Source organism: Triticum aestivum, chromosome 6D (genome assembly GCF_018294505.1).
Source record: "Triticum aestivum cultivar Chinese Spring chromosome 6D, IWGSC CS RefSeq v2.1, whole genome shotgun sequence".
Taxonomy (NCBI): domain Eukaryota; kingdom Viridiplantae; phylum Streptophyta; class Magnoliopsida; order Poales; family Poaceae; genus Triticum; species Triticum aestivum.
The window spans coordinates 220,482,110-220,490,213 of record NC_057811.1 but is presented as its reverse complement, the minus strand read 5'-3'; positions in this window follow the sequence as shown (position 1 = coordinate 220,490,213).

The following is an 8,104-nucleotide window of genomic DNA, read 5'->3' as shown; positions in this document are numbered from 1 at the left end:
TTTCTTTCGCTGTTTGACTTTCGTTGCTTCTTTCGAGTGGATTCTTTTTGCAAACCGGAGTTCTTAAGTTGGACTTTCTGGTTCGATCTTTCATTCGAGTTTTACCTGTGCATTAGATGAGTACTGATTGTATGCTTGTCTGTTTGCGATAGAGTACCCGGAGTGTGCCGCTTGTTACTTCGAATCGCTAGGTTTTGCGGATCATCAGCAAGGCAAGTAACACTTTGATCATATCCCGTTCATACCCAGTTTTTATTGCATTAGATCTGTTTTCCTCAAACACTTGCATGATTAGGATCTAATTAAATTGTGGGTATTGGGAAGTAGTTGAGGTAGAACCTATTACCTGTTTTCTTATCAAACCCTTGGGAGTTACTTCTACGTTGCTTTTATTATTGCCATGCTATGCTCGTAGACGTGGATTGGGTTTGAGTGAAATTCATGACAGATGTGAGATTGTTAATTAATGGTTTACTTAAGGTGGCAACTTAAACTCACATCTGGGTGGATTGAGGTACCTGGGTATTGCAGGATTGCCTGTTTTTCTTTTGGACCGCCACCCAGGTTCAAAGGGATCATGAGATTATTCATGCTAGAAACTTCCGTGTGCAGCCGCAAGCTATTATGGGCTCTAGCATAGTTGATTAAGTTGTGTGAACTCTTACAGTGGTAGACTAGCAGATGTAGGGGAAAGTAGGTGTAACTGTCTACCCATACGTAAGGTGCAAACACTTCTGAAAGACTGTGTCTTGGTCATCCGTTACTCAAACACCATGTAGTGCGAGTAATCCAACGGAGGAGATCAAGTCTTGTGGGGAAAAGTGCACAAACCTCTGCAGAGTGTACAAACTAATCATGGTTAGCCGTGTCCCCGGTTATGGACAACTTGAGTATCTAGTACTTGGATTATCATGTGAATCTCATCACTATGTTACTTCTAATTAATTTTGTTGGGTTATTGATGACTTTTTAACTGGGATTGAGATGCTGTCAACCATCTCAATGTTTCACAACCACCATGATAGTTAAATAAAATTTATTCCTTTGAAGTAGGATAAAATTGGCTTTTCGCAAAACTGTAACCATAGAGCTTTCCACCAGCCATATATGCATGTAGTATAGCATTGTTATTGTTCATTATTCTCTATGTGTTACATTGCCAGCATATTCTATGTGCTGACCCGTTTTCGGGCTGCAACGTTTCATGTTGCAGACTTTTCAGACGACGAGTAAGGTGCCTTAGGTCGTGGTCTTATACTCAGTGATGCCGCTGGAGTTGATGGACTCACTTATCTTCCAAGTCTTCCGCTGTTATCGTTTTAGATGGCCTTAAGCCATGTTTATCATACTTAATCTCTTCGGAGATATTCGATGTAATAAGTGTGTGATTGCTACTCTGTTATAAATCCTCCATTTGTACTGTGCGTGTCAGCATTACTGATCCAGGGATGACACTGGTGCACAGCAGCACAGACCATTTGAGGTCTGGTCGCTACAAAGTTGGTATCAGAGCACACGCTGACTGTAGGACACGACCACTAAGCTTAAGCCCTAGAAAGCTTCTCTCTTCTCATTTCTGACCCCTCTCCACTTTCTACTCTTTTAGGAATGGCGAATGCAAGGATCAAGTTCATGCAACCAGATGAAGACACGCCGTTTGGTCGACATTTCAAGGAAGTCACCAAGTACTTGAACATAGGAATACCAAGCATCACCGGAACCTACAACGCCACATTACCTGAAGAGGAGAGCTGGAAGATTCAAGTTATCATTCCAGGAAGGATGTTTAGTGCCATGAGATTGGTTTTCGAAGCACCAACTTGGAGTTTAGGGAAGAGCATGGCCGCACACATCGCCATGGGACGCATCGGAGAAGTCTACCACCAGGAGCTTAAGGATACAATTTATCATATTTGTGGACGTCGAGACGCGCAATGCGAGATGATCAGAACCAAGAAGGATGGATCAATTGCAGCTTTCATCCAGGAGCAAAACCAACATATTCGACGCCAGGAGAATCAGATGTGCACGGACAAGGAAGAACTGAAGAAGGCATTAACGAAGATCAAGGAACTCCAAGAAGAACTCAAGGCTACACGCGAAGATTATTTGGAGGAAATCAACGCACTAGTAGGGAAGATTGATGACCTGGAGAATAAGATTGGAGTATTCATGGGAAATCCAGTGCCAAAAGCAGAAGTCGACGAATGCACTTGTCCGGATAACTACATCATCATCGACGACACCGACTCGGAACCAAGTGAAGACGAATGGATTGATGAAGCTGGAGCAGACATCATGGAGTCTTCAACGGATCAGAATTTTTAGTAGACCACCATATCAGTAGTAGTTTCCCCCCATTTAATAGTATAGTTCAAGCACTTTGTAACGCTAGTTAGATCGATTGTTTTGCCTTGTTTGAATTGATTGAGTGATATTGATTGAATTTGTCTCATGAGCATATGGGTAGTGTTTTTCTCTCTAGACCTCATTCTATTCTTAACTCTCATCTTTTCTAAACCTATCAGATGCCTCCGAGATGCGACACCGGATTTGTTTTCCCGCCAGAGGTCACCCAGTTGATTCAGCAACAGAATGCCCTGATGCAAGTGTTAGTTCAGAACCAAGGCAACAACAACAACAACAACCCACCGCCACCACCACCTGTTGATCACTTAGCCCGTTTCCTGAGGCTAAACCCGCCGGTGTTTTCCAGTAGCACCGAGCCGATTGTTGCAGATGATTGGCTCCGCAAAGTTGGAAGGGAGTTGACCACTGCAGGATACACAGATGCGGAAAGAGTGCGTTTTGCCGCACATCAGCTTGATGGACCCGCAGCATCATGGTGGGAGAATTATACAGCCACGCAGCCTATTGACACTGTCACATGGGACCAGTTTCAGCAAGCTTTCCGTACAGCTCATGTTTCAGCAGGAGCTATGGCTATGAAGAAGCGTGAGTTTCGTAACCTACGCCAAGGAGGACGCACCGTAGGCCAGTATGTGGAGGAATTCAGTAAGTTAGCACGTTATGCACCAGATGACGTTGCTACAGATGCTGCCAAGCAGGAGAAGTTTTTGGAAGGACTGAATGATGAACTGAGTATGCAGTTGATGGTAGCAACCTTCAACAACTACCAGGAGTTGATAGATAGAGCTCTCATGATTGAAGGGAAGCAACAGCAGATTGAAAATCGTAAAAGGAAGTATGGACAAGGGAAGTATAATTCAGAAGCTCAGCAGAAGCCCCGTTTTACCCCGAAGCCGGGAGGACAGTTTCAGCATACCCATGGAGGAGGTAGTTCGCACAACCATAATGGTTCCAAGAATGGTAATGGGAATGGAGGAAGCAACGGACAGAACCGCACCAACCCATCTACCCCAACCAAGAGGGACCTGAGCCAAGTCACTTGCTTTAAGTGCCAGAAGAATGGACATTATGCCAATGAATGTCCTGAAGCCCAAAATGGAAATGGCAATGGAAGATCTGGGAAGAAGCCGAACCCGTTCAACAAAGGACACGTGAACCACGTGAGCGTGGAGGAGGTTGAAGCTCAGCCTGATGCAGTAATAAGTAAGTTTTTGGTTAAGTCATTTACTGCAACCGTTCTTTTCGATACTGGTGCATCGCATTCATACATATCAAGGGGATTCGTGAATAAGTTTAAGATGTCCACCAAAGTTCTCAGAAACCCTATGTTAGTAACCTCGCCAGGAGCAGAGTATATGGCCACCCAAGGATGTTTTCAGATACCATTGGCCATTGGTAGGCATGTTTTCCCCTCGGACCTCATTGTTTTGGAATCGCAAGGTTTGGATGTGATTTTGGGAATGGATTGGCTATCGTTGTATGGAGGAAACATCGATTGTGCCAGCAAGACGATTTTGCTTACCACCCCGGAAGGAAAAAGGATCAAGTATGTATCTCGACATATGCCGAAGAGGACTCAAGTAAATTCCTTATCAGGAGTTGTACAGGAGGAAGTACCAGTGGTGAAAGATTATCCGGATGTATTTCCAGAAGAGTTGCCAGGCATGCCACCGGATAGAGACATTGAGTTCTTGATTGAACTTTTGCCAGGCACAGGGCCAATATCTAAGAGACCGTATAGGATGCCCACAAAGGATTTGGAGGAAATTTAGAAGCAGATCAAGGAGTTACTGGATAAAGGATATATTCGCCCAAGTTCGTCACCTTGGGGATCACCAGTACTTCTAGTGGAGAAGAAAGATGGATCGCTGAGGATGGTTGTTGATTACCGAGGATTGAATGAAGTGACCATCAAAAACAAGTACCCACTGCCGATGATCAATGATTTGTTTGACCGCCTACAAGGAGCTAAGGTATTTTCCAAGATCGATCTACGATCGGGATACCATCAGTTAAAGATTCGAGAGCAGGATATACCCAAGACGGCATTTACCACCAGATATGGATTGTATGAGTATACCGTTATGTCATTTGGACTGACTAACGCACCTGCCTATTTCATGAACCTGATGAACAAAGTGTTTATGGAGTTTTTGGATAAGTTCGTCGTGGTGTTCATTGATGATATTTTAATCTTTTCCAAGGATGAAGAAGAGCATGAGGAGCATTTGCGATTGGTACTTGAGAAGCTCAGAGAACACCAGTTATATGCCAAGTTCAGCAAATGTGAGTTTTGGTTGAAGGAAGTTGGATTCCTTGGACATGTTATTTCTGGAGAAGGAATAGCAGTAGACCCTGCCAAGGTTGACACAGTGACAAGTTGGGAATCACCCACGACAGTTGGAGAAATCCGGAGTTTTCTTGGACTTGCAGGATACTACCGGAGATTCATCGAGAATTTCTCAAGGATTGCTAAGCCCATGACTGAGCTATTGAAGAAGGACACCAAATTCAATTGGACTGAGGAATGTGAAGCTAGTTTCCAAGAGTTGAAGAAACGATTGGTTACATCACCAGTGTTGATTCTGCCAGATCAACGCAAGGATTATGAAGTTTATTGCGACGCTTCTCGTCGAGGACTTGGAGCAGTGCTTATGCAGGAAGGAAGAGTTGTGTCATATGCTTCACGACAACTTAAACCCCATGAGAAGAATTATGCTACGCATGACTTGGAGTTAGCAGCCGTGGTGCATGCATTGAAGACATGGAGACATTTTCTCATCGGAAACCATTGTGAGGTGTACACGGATCACAAGAGTTTGAAGTACATTTTCACGCAGAAGGAGTTAAATCTCAGACAGAGGAGATGGTTGGAGCTCATTAAGGATTATGATATGAGATTGCATTATCACCCTGGAAAGGCTAACGTAGTAGCAGACGCGTTGAGCCGCAAGAGTCATGTCAACACCCTCATGACAGGAGAGTTACCTCAGGAGTTAGCCGAGGACCTACGCGAGCTATGTTTGGAGATAGTCCCTAGAGGCTATTTAGCGACATTGGAGATTCAGTCTACCTTGATGGAAAGGATCAGAGAAGCTCAGAAGACAGACAAGGAGATTGAAGAGATAAAGGAGAAGATGAGCAAAGGAAAAGCCAAGGGATTTCGTGAGGATGAGCACGATACCTTATGGTTCGAGGACCGCGTATATGTGCCAAATGATCCGGAGATCAGGAAGTTGATTTTGCAGGAAGCTCATGATTCACCGTACTCGATTCACCCAGGGAATACCAAGATGTATTTGGATTTGAAGAATACTTTCTGGTGGACCGGAATGAAGAAGGATATTGCAGAGTATGTAGCAGTTTGTGATGTATGTCAGAGAGTGAAGGCAGAGCATCAGAAGCCAGCAGGATTGCTACAGCCATTGCCGATACCCAAATGGAAGTGGGATAAAATAGGCATGGATTTTATCACGGGATTACCCAGGACTCGTTCAGGCTATGACTCGATATGGGTTGTAGTCGACCGTTTGACGAAAGTGGCTCATTTCATTCCAGTGAAGACCACTTACACCAGTGCTAAATTGGCAAAGATATACATGACCAGGATCGTATGTTTGCATGGAGTTCCGAGGACCATTGTATCAGACAGAGGAACCCAATTTACCTCGAAGTTTTGGAAGCAGTTACATGAAACGTTGGGAACCAGACTGGAATTTAGTACAACATTTCACCCGCAGACAGATGGACAGACCAAGAGAGTCAACCAGATTTTGGAGGACATGTTGAGAGCATGTGCACTAGATTATGGATCTAGTTGGGACGACAATTTGCCATATGCGGAGTTTTCTTATAACAACAGTTATCAAACCAGTTTGAAGATGGCCCCTTTCGAAGCCTTGTACGGAAGGAGGTGTAGAACACCGTTGTTATGGGACGAAGTTGGAGACCGTCAGTTGTTTGGACCAGATTTGATTAAGGAGTCTGAACAGAAAGTAAGGTTGATTCGCGATAGGCTCAAGGTAGCCCAGTCCAGACAGAAGAGTTATGCTGATTCTAAACGAAAGGAGACCGTTCACGAAGTCGGAGACAGAGTGTATCTTCGAGTATCACCCCTTCGAGGAGTGAAGCGCTTCGGAGTTAAGGGAAAGTTAGCGCCCCGTTTTATCGGACCATACAGAGTTGTGGAACGTATGGGAGAAGTTGCATACAAGTTGGAATTGCCCGAAGGATTATCTGGAGTACATGATGTATTTCACGTTTCGCAGTTGAAGAAGTGCCACGCAGAGATGGCTGAGATACCGCTGAGAGATACTGTGCCACTGGAAGCGATACAGTTGGAAAGTGATTTGACTTATGAGGAGAAACCAGTTAAGATTCTCGAGTATGCCAGCCGAGTTACCCGCAGCAAGGTTATCAAGTTTTGCAAAGTTCAGTGGAGTCACCACACGGAGGATGAAGCCACCTGGGAGCGAGAGGAAGATCTACGGAAGACCACTCTCACCTGTTTTCTAGCCAACCCGAATCTCGAGGGCGAGATTCATCTTAAGGGGGGTAGGTTTGTAACATCCCAAATTTCCAATTTGGAATGTTATACATAGATCATCATTGCATATCATGTTTTTTTGCATTCTGACAAATCCTCGATAAATCCTAAGCAACTCAAGGACCCTCGGAGAGAGTTGGGGATTTTCTCGAATTTTCAAATTTGATTTTCATCAAATAATAAGACGAGGATTTTGGTTTAAATTATTTTTCTCTCCGGAAAAATATTTCATTTTAAATAAACGAGAGGAGAGAATATGAATTCTCCAAAACAATTGAAATACTGGAGGAAAAATGTTAAAATCATTATTTGGGATTTATTTGGATGTTATTTGCAATTTTTAGTGCATTAAAAATATTGCATGTTTTCAAAATATTTATTTTGAATTAAAAAAAATTTCACCCTATTCTAGATTTTCTAACTAGACGGGGAAAATTTATTTCATATTTTTCTGATTTTTATTTATTTTTCTACGTAATTTTTCCGCGGAACTTATTTAAAAAAAAAATCCGCCCGCGCGCCGACTGGGCCAAAGGCCCAGCCGACGGCCCAGCCCCGCCGCCCCGTCGTCTCCGCCCCGGAGACGGGATCGCCGCCCGAGTCCCGGCCGGCTACGCCGCCCGCCGCCCTTGCCCCCTCCCCAAGGCACCGGACCCCCCCTCCTTAAATACCCCCCCTCTCTTTCTCTCACCACCGCCGCCGCCGGAGCCCTCATCGCCGAGCCCCGCCGCCGCCCGCAACACGCCCCCCCGCCGCCGCCGTAGCGCCGCGCCGCCGCCGCCGGGAGCCGCCGCCCAGCCTCGCCGCCCCTCGCCGAGCCCCGCACCCCGCCGCCCGAGTTCGCCGCCCCGCCGGAGCCCCTCGCCGGAGCCCGACGAGGTACTGCCGCCGCCCGTTGACTTTGCCGGTTTTCGTTTTTTTTTAAAACCCTTCGTTAAAAAAAACCCTAGATCGGTTTTTTTTGGTTTTATTATTTTACGAGCGTTCACCGAACCGTTCGTTTCGACGAACGCGTTCGTCGGTTTTTCTCTGTTAACGAACGTCCGTTTTTCTTTTTCGTCGAAGTTTTCTCGTTATTTTCTCAGATTCGATTTTTGATCGAATTTTTGAATCTGTTTAACTTCTCGCTCGTTTATCGGAATCAGGCGATTCAAGCGCCTAGAGTTTCGTCTCGAAATTCTCTTTCCG